The sequence below is a fragment of the Sus scrofa genome, chromosome 6, assembly GCF_000003025.6.
Source record: "Sus scrofa isolate TJ Tabasco breed Duroc chromosome 6, Sscrofa11.1, whole genome shotgun sequence".
Lineage (NCBI taxonomy): Eukaryota > Metazoa > Chordata > Mammalia > Artiodactyla > Suidae > Sus > Sus scrofa.
In genome coordinates this window covers 118,441,870-118,458,907 of record NC_010448.4, presented here as the reverse complement: position 1 = coordinate 118,458,907, position 17,038 = coordinate 118,441,870, and the positions used below count along the sequence as shown (strand labels likewise).

The 17,038-nt window shown below is 39.2% G+C and overlaps 1 protein-coding gene across 30 annotated transcripts in view; it reads right to left on the bottom strand.

Annotated features, from left to right (window-relative positions):
* The window catches only part of DTNA (dystrobrevin alpha), a 420,448-nt gene that overhangs the window by 294,609 nt on the left and 108,801 nt on the right, over positions 1–17,038 (bottom strand). For 25 of the 30 annotated variants that reach the window (XM_021096229.1, XM_021096238.1, XM_021096249.1 and 22 more), the window contains exon 1: positions 5,261–5,607. The exons of the other annotated variants lie outside the window; for them this stretch is intronic. The gene's annotated coding sequence lies outside the window, so the exon portion shown is untranslated. Of the gene's footprint in view, positions 1–5,260; positions 5,608–17,038 lie in introns of those variants that run through there. 30 annotated transcript variants of the gene reach the window in all.

The following is a 17,038-nucleotide window of genomic DNA, read 5'->3' as shown; positions in this document are numbered from 1 at the left end:
TGCACTTATGTTTTATGTTAAGATACAGCACAGTTTCCAATGCAGTAAAAATACATTTTCTATTAACTCCTTTTTTTTTAAGGATTTATTTAGGTCTCTTAAAGTATTGCATAATAAAATATCTGTGAAATATGAAATTTTTAAGAATAAAACTATCCCCAAATTCTTAAAACTTAGCTTTCTGAGAAAACAACACTAATTGTTGAGGAATGGCAAAGTAACTTTTAAACAAGTGTAGAGATTAGTATGAATAAATTAAGAATAATAATGAGAGAAAAATATAAAGCAATTTGTAAATTACACTCGTTGTTTTAATGCAGCATACTCCACTGTCCATGTCTAGTGAAGGGGGCTAACTAAAAAAAATTTAAATGTCTGGTACAAACACAGTTAAGGCACAAGGTAGGAGCTTAATAGGGATTTGCTGAATTAATAAGACAAATTAGCTCAGATACTTGGAGACTACAATTTAAAATCAGCCAGTTTTCAGGAGCTGCTCTTAATTTCTTCCATTGTTGAGGCAAAAAAAAAAAAGGCCAATAGCATTATATTTTCATCTATTATGGTAGAGAGATCTGGGTTCTCATCTAAATATTGACTTTGAACATTTGATGACAAATTTAAGATAAATTTTGATCCTATCCATATTAGGGCTCTTGTATTCATGGAGATAAAAGAGCCCTACATAAGAAAAAATATAAACCAAGTTTCTTATTTTTGTAAGTCTCAGGATTTGGCATATCAAAGGCATACAATAGCTGTGTGAAAATTTTATAAGTGATCTGAGGAATACGAAATTGGTTAAACATTCTTAGAATTAATAAGCTACATTTCCTCTTTTTCTGATTCCCACCAACTATATGCTATTTTTTTTCTTCTTTTTTTTGACCACCCTACGTCATAAAATAATCCAGTGTTTTCTGATGGTTCAGATTCAGGTTGTGTGCAATGGGATGGTTTTAATTTATCCGTGTGACACTTTTTCTATTTGTGCTATCCCCAGCTTTCTGGGCTAGATTTGTTGAAACATGCCTATTTTCCAACTCTATGATCTACTTCTCTCTCTTTTTTTTTTTTTTTTTCTTTTTAGGCCACCCCGAGGCATGCGGAGTTCCCAAGCCAGGGATCAAATCAGAGCCACAGTTGTGACCTATGGTGCAGCTATGGCAACACCGTTTCCTTAACCCGCTGTTCCTAGCAGGGGATTGAACCTGTGTCCCAGCACTCCAGAAACACTGCTGATCCCATTGCACAACAACAAGAAATCCTATGATTTTCTTTTTGATTATGAACACTCTGATAATATACAGCTAATTTATCATATAGATAGTTCCTTCACATCTTCTGTCATCACAATAAAGTTATACAGTCTCTTTTGGCAAAAATGAAAATAGATCCACCCCCCTCAACCAAAACAGCAATAACCAAACTTTTTTTTTTCCAAGCAAATATTTTTAACTGACTCTACTTGACATCAAGGACTATGAATGATCACTATTCTAGACAGAATCTAAGGTCAAAAGAATCATTATGTTTAGCAGAAAAAGAAGAATAAAGTGAGAAAGGAATTGTTGAGGGAAAACTTCCTCAAAAATAGTCATTTGTCCATTTTTAAATATGTATTGAATGGTTTCTACATGCCTGTTACCAAGAAGACAAAGATTAGTTAAGACACAATGCCTGCCATCTGCGATTCCCAGAATAGAGTGAGCTACACAGTTCAAGTACCGTGAAAGTGACTTAGGGGATCAACCTTGGAGGAGATGTAGGATTTGCCCACCAAGGAGACAGACGATGGGCATTATGGGTAAAAGCCCGCAACAAACCAGCAGGTAGGTTAGCACAGACATATGATCATGTATAGGATATTCTGGAGGCAGCAATGATGTGTGATTAAAGTGCTGGTGATAAGCAGTGAAGTAGTGGAGATGATGTTAGAAAAACAAGCAGAGGCTTTGTGACATATTAAGTCATACTAAGGAATGCATTTTGCAGAGAATGGTGAGCCACTAGAGATTTTTAAGTAGGGGCACAATCCATTCTGTCCATGATTTTTAGAAGATGGGTGTGTTGCTTCCAGCATGGGAGATGTGTTGGAGGGTAGAGCCTAGAGGCAGGAGAACACCTGGGAGCCATGATATTACCCAAGCGAGGTGATGAAGGCCTGAGGGAGAGCAGCTGCAAAGAGAAGGAAAAGGAAGGAATTTATTTATGATAATTTGTTAAATGTAGAGATGCTGGATATAGGCCAAGAGAAAGTAAGAAGAGTCAAGGTCAACAGCTGACAGTGAAGACAGTGGGGGTGGCTTAGAGAGACTAAGGAGATTACTAAGAAAAGGGGCCAGCTAGGGACAAATAAAAGGACTCTTAAGTGTTGTTGACAGCTCAAATCGGGCTGGAACACATAAATCTTCTCATCAGAAATCTGCATTTGCAAAGCTCTCCACCAAAGCCTACACAGAGCAGGCCACAACTAAAACCAAAAATCAGAAACACTACCTGGAATTATCAATGATATCAGCAGACTACCTGCTATCTTCTCTAGAATGAGGAGTATTTTTTTTTTTTTTTAATGACTGTAAGAGCACAAGAGTGAATTTCCATTTCTGGTAAAAGTAATGAGATAATTTGGACCAACTCTCACTGAGATAACCAAAAATATTTAAAATATAAAAAACAGCAAAGACCTAATAAGACAGTGAAGACATGGAAAATTCAAGAGAAGAGCAGAATCAGAGAAAAGACACTTTTTTTTTTTGGTCTTTTTAGGGCTGCATCCGTGTCATATGGAGGTTCCTAGGCTAGGGATCGAATAGGAGCTAAAGCTGCCAGCCTACAGCACAGCCACACCAACACAGGATCCAAGCTGCGTCTGCGATATACCCCACAGCTCATGGCAACGCCAGATCCTTAACCCACTGAGCAAGGCCAGGGATGTAACCCGCAACCTCATGGTTACTAGTCAGATTCATTTTCACTGTGCCATGACAGGAACTCCAAGACACTCATTTTTGAAAGCATTTGCTCTTGGGCATTTGAGTATCAGGAACAAAAAAGTCTGGGAAACCAGCTGCATGCTGGGCAGCCCTATGGGTTTTGTGGGAACATCAGAGCCTGTGGTCCTGAGGTGAAGGCTTTAATAAACTAACCCAACTTTCACTTGGGACCTCAAAAGTCTCTATTTTCCCTCAGGGTAGAAATGAGGCCCTAATAAACCATTCCTCACACAGATTTGCAGCCTTGCTTCTTGCACATGGGTGACTCAGGGAACCTTTGGTGTTGCTCTTTGACTAAGATGATATTGCTCCCAGGGGCCCTGGCAGAAGCAAACCCAGGTCCTCTCTGGAGGAAACCATCATCACCACCAGGTCTCAACTTATTCTTACAAGTAATTTTAAAAATACATTTCCTGTAGATAGTCAAAGATATCCAGGCAACCAAGAAAACAAGCCACCATGCGTGAGAACTAGTGGGAACAATAATAATAGAAACAGAGCTCAGTAACTCTTGAGCTATTAACATTAGCAGACAGATATTATAAAACAACTACACTTACTATGTTCAAAGAAATAAAATCCATGCTTGACAATCCCAGCAGGGAACAAGAAAGGGTGGGTGACATCACAGTAGCAGAGAAATATCCATCAGCTCCTTTTCTGGTCAATGCTGTTTGGCCACATAATTTAAAATTCCTACATTTTAGAATTTTAAAATGTATTCTTTTTTGGTTTTCTCTTGACATGCTGAAAACAGAGGCAAAGCCCCACACTGATAAGCCTAATATAATTTTATTTGTTTGTATAATTCAATCAGAAATAGAGTAGTTAAGTGAAGGGTAAGTTTACATATAAGTGTTTGTGTGTGTCCTTGTGTGTGTGGTGAGCACGCATGTGCATGCTCTCACAAATTCTGTGGAGGTATCTATGATCGCTGCCAGGCTCCATCCTCTTGCAAACAGTTCAAGACAGCTGATAAAGCAAGGGTGACAGGCGTCCAATGACACCAGGGAAAATGTTCAAAGGTACCATCCACTTGTGGAGAAGTGACACTTAACTGCAACTTTTACAACCTAGTGGGTTAACTGTAAGTATTAGGGAATGTTATCCATGATTGAACAAAATTTTAAAATTAAGTGACTATGAGTATTATGTTTGTTTTTCACTTGAGAAGAGTAACATGACATATTATTTATTCTTATCAAAGCTGTACCCCGTTCAGCCAACTTTTTAGTCCATTAGAATCTGGTCTATGTGACAGAACAAAACCTGGCCAGTTACATGCAACAACCGTTCATCCCCACACTCTGTAATGAGCAAGTCAGCACATTTATTTTTCCCCATATAAAGTAGAATTTCCTATTCATACCATGTAGTCTGTGACTATTATGGACAGTATTTACTCAGAAGGAATGCTGTGCAAGTTTGGAAAAGCTGTCTCTAAGAGAGCCGAGAGGTCACTGGACAAAACAAGAAACAAAACCTATACATGGGCAAAACATGAAGAGGACTAAAGTTTGCCAATCTTTCTTTTAAAGAAGAGAGTTTTGAAATCCTTAACACACAGACAACAGCAAATCAGACACCTGACCCTCCTCCACGCTCAAGCTCTGTATAATCGGAGCGCCTTCATTCACTTAGCAAAATATCAGCTTTTGGGGAGGAGGAGGACCTGCTTGGAATTAATGAGGCAACATCAAAAAATAACTTCTATTAATAAATGGTTCTCTTCAATGGAAAATTGCCTGTTTTTCTCATCTTTTTTTTTTTTTAACAGAATATCTTCTAAAGGCTCCTTATGTACTTTAATACCATCTTTTTTCTCCTTCTTTTAGTATGTTTTTCATTCTTTGTTTTTTAAATTTAAAAAATGTCACAGTGCTAAGCAGGGGTTATAACCCCATCTCATAATGATACAGTCACATCCAATGGTATTGCGGACATAGATACATTTAGTCAGTGTTGTGACATGTAAGTACTGACATTGTAATTCAAGAAACACCGGGAGTTTCAAGAGAAGTTAATAGAGGAAAAGGTAAAGCAAAGCTGAAGTTACAGCCACGCAGGGTCAACTTCAACACTGAGCTGAAATATTCTCACTTCACAAAATGTAAAATGTCGAAAGAGCTCAAGAAAGGTAAGAAAGTGACAACACTGGAAAAATCTTCATGACCACTTTTTCAATCCCACAAATAAAAAGAAAAAAGGCAACATTAACCTTCCCAGAGAAGCCACACGTGCCTAAAACCAATCTTTTCACTTACCCTAGGGGATGTACACCATGATCTCTTAAATCCTTTTATTTCCAGTACATCCAGAACATAGAGGAATGCTGAGCACGTTCACATAAAGAACAAACCTGAACCAAACGGTTCATTACAACAGAGATCACAAGAAGGACTCTCTCAAATTCTGGGGAGAGTCACGAGTTTAAAATCCAGCTTCTAGATCCTGGTGTATACTGTGTCTATCTTTAACTTGAAAATGATTTGGTTTCACATTCCACTGAAGTCCCACTGGCAGATGCCTTTGGTAAGCTCACCAATGGCAGGCTGTCAAACGCCCTCCCTCCACCCCCTCCACCCCCCTCTACGCTCTGACCAGGCTTCCGCTGCTGCATGTACTGCTGATTTACTCAGCTGTCTTTTTACCTGCCTCTGCGTGGGTAAGAGGAGGTGCTTTCATTGATGGCTATTACCGAAACCTTTGGAAGCTGAAGATCTGCCCAGGGGACTCACTGTGCTGTTCCCACCGCCATCCCCTCCCCCTCCTCACTGCCAGAAACCAACTGACTTCCAAACTTGGCTGTCTGAAAAAGAATGTTCTCTGATTGGCATTCCTGGAAGCAGAAAGCAAGGCAGCTCAAGTTTTGTTCTGTTACCCAGTGTGAAAAACTTCCCAGGTATCCACATAATACAAGTAAGTTTTCTAGATTTTTTTTCCCTTAAGTTTAAGGAGAAAAGGGGCAAATATTTGGGGGCATGACAAATATTCTTTGTTGCACAGCATTTAAGTTTTAATATTCAGATACAATTTTACCCCCAATGGCCATGGATGCACCAAAAGTGAAATGGCAAACCTTGTGTTAAAAGCTGCATTTCCTTATTAGCCAATGAGTCAGGCCCCATAGAAAAAGCAACAGTCACACTGCCTGCTTGACAGTATTCTGAAGGGCAACTGTTCAGTCCGTGGCTTTTCTGTGGGAGAAAATCTTCGCTCACAGGAATTGTGAAAACACTTGATTTCAATTGTCCTATATTTTATACTGCAGACAGCTGGAGGAGAGGGTGCAAGAAACACATCCATGTCCCTGACAAGTCTTTTCGAGGACTGTCTTGCAAACTTTCACGGGGACTGGGAGAGAAAGTGGACATGTACTATTCACCCCCCCCCACCCCCACAACCCGTCCCACATCAGAAAAACAAAAAATTGAGGAAATGGAAATAAGGAAAAAAATACACTTTCTCAAACACGATCTGACAGAAATTAATAATGTGGAGTGCCTTCAGATCACTACTCATAAAATTGTGTTTAATATTTATTTAGTGGTCACTGGGGTCAAAAGATCTGCCACTGAAAATAATTTACCTCACTCCCTGTTCAAAATGGTGAATGTATTACAAGCAATTTTATGGACCAGACAACTTCTTGAAAGGCTTGATAGAGGATTTATAATTTCAGCAATCAGACAGACCACAACCCTAGGCATTTTGGGGTTTCCAGATCTCATCTGGCTGTCGCTGACAACCCTAGGCAACTGTCAGCTGCCTGGACTCAGGGTGGTGGTGTGGCCACAGCTGCTCCTTGTAACTTGGACAGCCATCTCAAAAATATCCAACAGCAAAAGTTTGACTCCGAGAAGAAAGTTTTCTCTTTTGTTTTGTTCCGTTACTTGTTTGTGGTTGGAGTAGCTGTTGCTTGGTGTATTTTATTTTTTATTATTTTTTTCATTTTTTTCAAGTTTTATTGAAGTATAGTTGGTTTACAAGGTTGTGATAATTTCTGCTGTACAACATAGTAATTCAGTTATACACATACACACATCCATTCTCTTTCAGATTCTTTCCCCACATTATACTGTTGGTGGGAATGTGGTTGGTTTTAAGTGTTCTGCTCTTGTTCAGATGTTTACCATATCTGAACAAGACCATTTTAGGGAACCGTGAGTGAACACTTGATTAAATGGCATTGTATGATTAATTTACTTCAGTCTGTTTTTTGGGGGGGTGCTTTCTAGTGCTGCACCTGAGGCATATGGAAGTTCTCAGGCTAGGGGTTGAATCAGAGCTGTAAGCTGCCAGCCTACCCCACAGCCACAGCAACGTGGGATCCAAGCTGTATCTGTGACCTACATCACGGCTCATGGCAACACCTTAACCCACTGAGCAAGGCTGGGGATCGAACCCGTGTCCTCATGGCCACTAGTCGGGTTCGTTACCATTGAGCCATGTCAGGAATTCCATTTCAGTGATATTTTGATGCCCCATATCGGCTGGCCTCCTACCAATCTGCTCACTCCTCAGCCTGTTACTAGCTGTCTTTTAAAAATAACGATTAAAAGAAGGAGGGAGAGGAGGAAGAACAGTTCCTTATTCTTATTCCCAAAGCTGATTATCTTAGGCCAATTTCAAGCTCTATGGAACATTGATAGATAAGGGCATTCGTGTGACTTCAGAAATAAACAGAAATAACCGTTTGCCCAGAGAACACACACCCTGTCTTTGTGATTCTTCTTCCCTCTATTGAAACATTCCTCCCCAAGGCTAATGGATGATGTCAAAACATGTGTGAACTAAGAAGAGTGGACAGAGTTGGCGGCAGGCCATCTGGTTCACATTCAGCCACACTATTCACTTATGTTGTACCTTTGAGTGAACCTTAGCACATAACTGACACTCAAGAAATGTTGGTAGAAACTGAAGAACTGCTTGTGTAAAAGTGTCATATTTTAACCTATGGAAAATGGTTATCTGTTGGGTTACATTATAGATAAATAGATTTTGTATTTTACTTAATGATTGGGGGGAAAATTATATCTCTTTTCATACCATTAACCAAAAGATTATATGTAAGGTGTATCAGGCACTGAGCACCTTCACTGAAGAAAAAAAAATCATTATACATTTTGTGTCTGTGTAAGTGAATGACTCTAAATACCAACATGGCAAATTCTGCTAAGTTTATTTCTGTTGATCTCGATGGCTTCTATGAGGAAAACAAAAGGAAGTGTTAGGCCCTTCCAATATTTCATATTAACTAGCAGACTATACAGATTTTCTTTATTGAATTGTTACTGGCCTTATTCCTTACTGTTACAACATTTGTCAATCAAATATCTCCTTATGTTCCTAACTTTTATCTCCTTTAATATTTTTATGTGTTTCAGTCACAAAAATTCCAGGACAGCTGCGACAGTAGTGGCAGCATGAGTCCAAATCCAAGGTTAAGTAAGCAGACAGGGATTTTTTTTCTTCTTTTCTTTCCTCCTAAACCTCACGAGGCAATTGATAAGATATATAATGGCTAGAACTCAATCTTTATCATGAGTAAATGTTATTTTTCTCTTTCATATGCACTAACATGAGAGGTAGGATTTGATCAGAAAAATAGCTTCCAGGGCTTGCTTCCAAAGAAAACTGGGCATGTAACAGGCAAATCAAATACCCTTGATTTATCATGAACAAGCAGTTAATCTCTGCTTTGTTCTACAGAAATAGACAGTCTCAGCACAGTTGTGTGGACAGCCAATGCTGGTAGCAGTCTCCTTTTGGGGCGAACAGGGTGTTCAAACTTAGGTCTTAGCTTAGCTGATCTGTGAGGCATCTGTGCGTATGAAGAACTTGGTCAATGAAAAGCAAATGCTCCCTGTTATTTTTTTCTCCCTGGAATCCTTAAGACATTGACATAAGCTGTATTCTCATGGTGATAGTTTTGTGGATGATTTTTTTTTTGGTCATTTACATATCATTATTTTAAAAATATACACACTATTTGCTATAGACTGAATATTTGTATTTCCCCAAATTTGTATGTTGAAACCCCTTCTCCAATGTCATGATATGAGTGGGTGGGGCCTCTGGGAGGTGCTTAGGTCATGAGGGTGGAGCCCTCATGAGTGGGGTCAGTGCCCTTAGGAAAGAGACCCTCAGAGAACTTCTTTGTCCCTTTCGCCATGGGAGGACACAGCAAAAAGATGACCCTCTGTAAGCCAGGAAGCAGGTCCTCATCAGACACCAAATGTGTTGGTGTCTTTTTTTTTTTTTAAAGATTTTTATTTTTTCCATCATAGCTGGTTTACAGTGTTCAGTTAATTTTCTACTGTACAGCAAGCTGACCTAGTCACACATACATATATACATTCTTTTTCTCACATTATCCTCCATCATGCTCCGTCATAAGTAATTGGATATAGTTCCCAGTGCTATACAGCAGGATCTCATTGATTATCCATTCCAAAGGCAATAGTTCACATCTATTAACCCCAAATTCCCAGTCTTGATTTTAGACTTCCAGGCTTCAGATTTTGAGAATAAATTTCCATTGTTTATAAAGCTTTACAGACTATGGTATATTGTTGTAGCAGCCTCAATGGACTAAGACATTCTTTATACAAACGTGAGTTTGTTTTCAAGTGAGAGGGAAGAAGGGGGATAAATAGAAAAATCAATAAATCCAAGTAGTAGTTGTTTGAAAAGCAATTAGACACTGTCCAAGAAAAGTAGAAAAGGGGAGTTCCCATTGTGGCTTAGCAGTAACAAACCTGAATAGTATCCATGAGGACACAGATTCAATCCCTGGCCTCTCTCAGTGGGTTAAGGATTTAGCATTATGGTGAGCTGTGGTGTAGGTTGCAGGCATGGCTTGGATCCCACATTGCTGTGGCTATGGTGTAGGCTGGCGGCTACAGCTCTGGTTGGACCCCTACCATGGGAACTTCCATATGCTGTGGGTGCAGTCCTAAAAAGACAAAAAAAGACAAAAAAAAAAAAGCATAAAAACTATACACACACACACACTCTCTAACAACAGATATGGAAGGGATTCAAAACAAGAGCATGCTATGTAAAACCTTATTAAATGCCTTATTTGATTTCAGAATTGAATGAAATGGACACTCATTTTGAATGACTATGGTATGAAAATAGCCCTAATTAAGGAAAAGATTACTGTATAAATATACTAATTATAATATATTTGGTGGAGAAAATCTGGGAACAATGATGACCACAAAAAGACATGGGCTCATGCTTAAGTTAAAAATCAGAGCTGGAGTTCCCATCGTGGTGCAGTGGTTAACGAATCCAACTAGGAACCATGAGGTTGCAGGTTCGATCCCTGCCCTTGCTCAGTGGATTAAGGATCTGGCGTTGCCGTGAGCTGTGGTGTAGGTCGCAGACATGGCTCAGATCCTGCGTTGCTGTGGCTCTGGCGTAGGCTGGCAACTACAGCTCCGATTAGACCCCTAGCCTGGGAACCCCCATATGCCGCGGGAGCAGCCCAAGAAATGGCAAAAAGACCAAAAAAAAGATGGCAGAATAGTAGAACTGGAGCTCAACTTCTCTCCTAAAAACAACAAAATTTGCAACCAAATGCTGAGCAATCTTCAACCAAATGGACTGGAAAATTTCAAAAAGATATCCCATTCCAGAAGACAAAGAGGAGGCCACATCAAGAGGTAGGAGGGGCGATTACATGATATAAGCAACCCCATACCTCCTGGGTGGAAAGCCCCACATACTGGAAACTAACTGGTTTACAGAGACTCACCTACAGGAGTGAGAGTTCTGAGCCCCACGTCAAACCCCCACATGTGGGGATCTGGCACTAGGAGAAAGAGCCCCCAGGGAATTCGGCATTGAAGGCCAGTGGGGCTTGTGCACAGGAACTCCATGGGACTGGGAGAAATGAAGACCCCATTCTTAAAAGGTGCACACAGACTTTCATGTGTACTGGGTCCCAGGGCAAAGCAAAGCCTCTATTGGAATCTGGGTCAGACCTGACTGCAGTACTTGGAGGACTTCCTGGGAAAACAGGGGGGATTGTGGCTTGTTGTGGGGGAAGGTCATTGGAAGCAAAGCTCTTGGGAATATTCATCAGCATGCATTCCTCTGGAGATGGCCATTTTGAGAAAATATGGCCCCACTCATCAGCTCTGAGAAGCCCCAGGCCAAACAACAATCCAGGTGGGATCACAGCCCCTCCCATCAGTAAACAGGCTGCCTAAAGATCCCCCAGGCACACAGCCACCTCCAACCTCACCCCAAGAAAAAGCCCCACCCACAAGAGGGATAGGAATCAGCTCCACCTACCAGTGGGCAGGCATCAGTACCCCCTATCAGGAAGCTACAACAAGCCCCCATACCAACTTCAGCCAAAAGGGGGGCAGACACCAGAAGTAAAAGAGGTTACAACTCTACCATTTGTAAAAAAGTCACCACACCAAAAACCTATAAAAAGGAAAAGACAGAGAACTGTAACTCAGATAAGGGAGAAAGAAAAAACCCCAGAAAAACAGCTAAGTGATCAGGAGATTCTCAGCCACCAGGAGAAAGAGTTAAGACTGTTGATGCTGAAGATGACGCAAGACATTGGAAATAAATTGGAGGCAAAGATGGATAATTTACAGGAAACACTGAGCAAAGAGATACAAGATATAAAACTTAAGCAAGAGGAGATGCAAAATACAATAACTGAAATAAATAATTCATTAGAAGCAGCCAACAGCAGAATACAGGAGGCAGAAGAACAAATAAGTGAGGTGGCAGGCAGATTAGTGGAAATCACAGATGTGGAACAGAAAAGAGAAAAAAGATTGAGAACAAATGAAGGGAGTCTCAGAGAACTTTGGGACAATGTTAAACACACCAACATCTGTATTATAGGGGTGCCAGAAGGAGAAGAGAGAGAGAAAGGGACAGAAAAATATTCCAAGAGATAATAGCCAAAAACTTCCCTAACATGGGAAAGGAACCACTCACTCAAATCCAGGAAGCACAATGAGAACCATATAAAATAAACAAAGGAGGAATACACTGAGACCCATATTAATCAAACTGACCAATGGACAGATCATCCAGAGAGAAAATCAATAAGGAAACACAGGCCCCGAATGAGGCATTAAACCAGATGGACTTAACAGATATTTATACGACATTCCATCCAAAAGCAACAGAATAAACATTCTTCTCAAGTGCACATGGAACATTCTCTAAGATTGACCACATCCTGGGCTACAAATCAAACCTCGGTAATTCTAAGAAAATTGAAATCATTATCAAGCATCTTTTCCGACCACAATGCTATATGACTGGAAATCAACAATAAGAAAAAAAAAATTGCAAAAAGCACAAACACGTGGAGACTAAACAGCATGCTACTAGACAATCAGTGGATCACTGAAGAAATCAGAGGATATTAAAAAATACATAGAAGCAAATGACAACAAAGATATGACACTCCAAAACCTATGGGATGCAGAAAAAGCTGTCCTAAGAGGAAAGTTTATAGCAATACAAGCCTACCTCAGGAAACAAGAAAAAGCTCAAACAAACAAGTAAACTTTATATCTAAAGCAGCTTGAGAGAGAAGAACAGACAAGACCTAAAGTTAGTAGAAGGAAAGAAATCATAAAGATCAGAGCAGAAATAAATGAAATAGAAATGAAGAAAACAGAAAACAAAAAGACAACTTACAGAATGGGAGAAAATAGTTTCAAATGACGCAACTGACAAGGGCTTAATCTCTAGAATATATAAACAACTTATACAACCCAACAGCAAAAAAACAAATCAATCAATGGAAAAATGAACAAAAGACCTGAATAGACATTTCTCCAAAGAAGATATACAGATGGCCAACAAACACATGAAAAAATGCTCAACATCGCTGATTATAAGAGAAATGCAAATCAAAACTACCATGAGATACCACCTCACACCAGTCAGAATGGCCATCATGAATAAATCCACAAATAACAAGTGCTGGAGGGGCTGTGGAGAAAAGGGAACCCTCCTGCACTGTTGGTGGGAATGTAAACTGGTACAGCCACTATGGAGAACAGTTTGGAGATACCTTAGAAATCTATACATAGAACTTCCATATGACCCCACAATCCCACTCTTGGGCATCTATCCGGACAAAGCTCTACTTAAAAGAGACCCATGCACCCGCATGTTCATTGCAGCCCTATTCACAATAGCCAGGACATGGAAACAACCCAAATGTCCATCGACAGATGATTGGATTCGGAAGAGGTGGTATATATACACAATGGAATACTACTCAGCCATAAAAAAGGATGACATCATGCCATTTGCAGCAACATGGATGGAACTAGAGAATCTCATCCTGAGTGAAATGAGCCAGAAAGACAAAGACAAATACCATATGATATCACTTATAACTGGAATCTAATATCCAGCACAAATGAACATCTCCTCAGAAAAGAAAATCATGGACTTGGAGAAGAGATTTGTGGCTGCCTGATGGGAGGGGGAGGGAGTGGGAGGGATCTGGAGCTTGGGCTTATCAGACACAACTTAGAACAGATTTACAAGGAGAGCCTGCTGAATAGCATTGAGAACTTTGTCTAGATACTCATGTTGCAACAGAAGAAAGGGTAGGGGAAAAAATGTAATTGTAATGTATACATGTAAGGATAACCTGACCCTCTTGCTGTACAGTGGGAAAATAAAAAAAAATATTAAAAAAAAAGAAATGAAGAAAACCATAGAAAAGATCAGTGAAACTAAAATCTGATTTCTTGAAAAGATCAAAATTGATAAACCCTTAGCCAGACTTATCAAGAAAAAAAGAGAGAGGATTCAAATCAGTAAAATTAGAAATGAAAAAGGAGAAGTAACAATGGACATCACAGAAATACAAAGGATCATAAGAGACTGCTATATACAACTACATGCCAATAAAATGGAAAACCTAAAAGAAATGGACAAATTCTCAGAAAAGTACAATCTTCTCAGACTAAACCAAGATGAAATAGAAAAGATGAACAGACCAATCACAAGTGCTGAAATTGAAACTGTGATTAAAAAACTTCCAACAAACAAAAGTCCAGGACCAGATGACTTCACAGGCGAATTCTATCAAACATTTACAGAAGAGCTAACACCTATTCTTCTGAAACTATTCCAAAAAATTGCAGAGAAAGGGATACTCCCAAACTCATTCTATGAGGCCACCATCACCCTGATACCAACACCAGACAAAGATACCACAAAAAAAGAAAACTACAGGCCAATTTCACTGATGAACATAGATGAAAAAATCCTCAACAAAATACTAGCAAACCACATCCAACAATACATCAAAAGGATTGTACATCACGATCAAGTGGGATTTATCCCAGGGATGCAAGGTTTCTTCAATATCCACAAATCAATCAGTGTGATACACCACACTAACAATCTGAAGAATAAAAACCGTATCAGCCTCTCAATAGACGCAGAAAATCCAACACCCATTTCTGATAAAAAAGCCCACTTCAGAAAGTGGGCACAGAGGGACCCTACCTCAACATAATAAAGGCCATATATGACAAACCCACAGCAAACATCATTCTCAGTGGTGAAAAGCTGAAAGAATTCCCACTGAGATCAGGAACAAGACAAGAATGTCTGCTTTCACCACTACTATTCAATATAGTTTTGGAATTCCTAGGCATGGCAATCAGAGAAGAAAAAGAAATAAAAGGAATCCAAATTGGAAAGGAAGAAGTAAAACCATCACTATTTGCAATTGACAATATACTATACCTAGAGAATCCTAAAGACTCTACCAGAAAACTGTTAGAGCTCATCCATGAATTTGGCAAAGTCGCAGGATACAAAATTAATACACAGAAATCGACTGCATTTCTATATACTAACAATGAAAGATTAGAAAGAGAAAATTAGGGAAGCAATCCCATTTACCATCACATCTAAAAGAATAAAATACCTAGGAGTAAACCTATCTAAAGAGACAAAAGACCTGTATGCTGAAAACTCTAAGACACTGATGAAAGAAGTCAAAGATGACACAAATAGATGGAAAGACATACCATGCTCTTGGATTGGAAGAGTCAATATTATCAAAATGACTATACTACCAAAGGAAATCTACAGATTCAATGCAATCCCTATCAAATTACCAAGAACATTTTTCACAAACTCGAACAAAATATTTTAAAATTTGTTTGGAAGCACAAAATACCCAGAGTAGCCAAAGACATCATGAAAAAGAAAAATGGAGCTGGAGGAATCAGGCTTCCGGACTTCAGACTATACTAGAAAGCAACAGTCATCAAAACCATATGGTACTGGCACAAAGACAGAAATACAGATCAGTGGAACAGGATAGAAAGCACAGAATTAAATCCATGCACCTACAGTCAACTAATCTATGACAAAGGAGGCAAGAATATACAATGGAGAAAAGACAGTCTGTTCAGTAAGTGGTGCTGGGAAAACTGATCAGCTACATGTAAAAGACTGAAATTAGAACACTTCCTAACACCATACACAAAAATAAACTCACAATGTATCAAAGACCTAGATCTAAGACTACATACTATTAAACTCTTAGAGGAAAACATAGGCCAAACACTCTCTGACATAAATGAGAGCAACATCTCCTCAGATCCACCTCTTAGAGTAATGACAGTAAAAACAAAAATAAACAAATGGGACCAAATTAAACTTAAGAGTTTCTGCACAGGAAAGGAAACCCTAAACAAAATGAAAAGACAACCCACAGAATGGGAGAAAATATTTGCAAATGAATCACTGACAAGGGATTAATCTCCAAAGCTTATAAACACCTTATGCAGCTCAATACCAAACAACAACAACAACAACAACAACAAAAAAAAAAAAAAAAAAAACCAACCAAACAAAAAAAAACATCTAAAAATGGTCAGAAGATCTAAACATACAGTTCTCCAAAGAAGACACACAGATGGCCAAAAAAACACATGAAAAATGTTCAACATCATTCATTATTAGAGAAATGCAAATCAAAACCACTATGAAGTACCACCTTACACCAGCCAGAATGGCCATCATCAAAAAGTCTACAAGCAATAAGTGCTGGAGAAGATGTGGAGAAAAAGGAATCCTGTTACACTGTTGGTGGGATTTTAAATTGGTTGAAAACAGTATGGAGATTCCTCAGAACACTAAACATAACACTACCATTTGATCCAGCAATCCCACTCCTGGGAATCTATCCAGAGAAAACTATGACTTGAAAAGACACATCTACTTCCAATGTTCATTGCAGCACTATTTTCAATAGCCAGGACATGGAAACAACCAAAATGTCCATCAACAGAGGAGTGGATTAAGAAGATGTGGTGCATATACACAATGGAATATTACTCAGCCATTAAAAGGAATAAAATACCAGAATTTTTAGCCACATGGATGGACTTAGAAATTATCATGCTAAGTGAAGTCAGTCATACAATGAGATACCAACATCAAATGCTATCACTTACATGTGGAATCTAAAAGGACACAATGAACTTCTTTGCAGGATAGATACTGACTCACAGCCTTTGAAAAACTTATGGTTTCCAAAGGAGAGAGGTTGGGGGGTCGGGGGATGCATGGGGGTGTGGGATAGAAATCCTATAAAACTGGATTGTGTGATCACTGTACAACTACAAATGTAATAAATTCATTGAGTAATAAAAAAATCATAGCATCATGATTTCATCTATATTAGAACATCTGAGAGCACGAAGGAAAGGTAAAGCCCAAAAGGAATTTTATGTAAATGATTCATGGTTACACACACACACACACACACACACACACCAAAAATATTCACATAGGAATAACTGCAGTCATTCCTCACTCTCTTTCTCTTCTCCCTGTCTTTGGAGAGGCATCCCTATTTCTCTTCTTTTGGTCTCTGTGTGGCAGGTGGGTTGGGAGGGGAGTGGAAGGGACATAGGGAGGCTCTCCAATGTGGAAAGAGACACAGAAGAAGCTTGAAGGGGCTTATATTGATGTAAAGAAGGCATGGAGGAAAATACCCA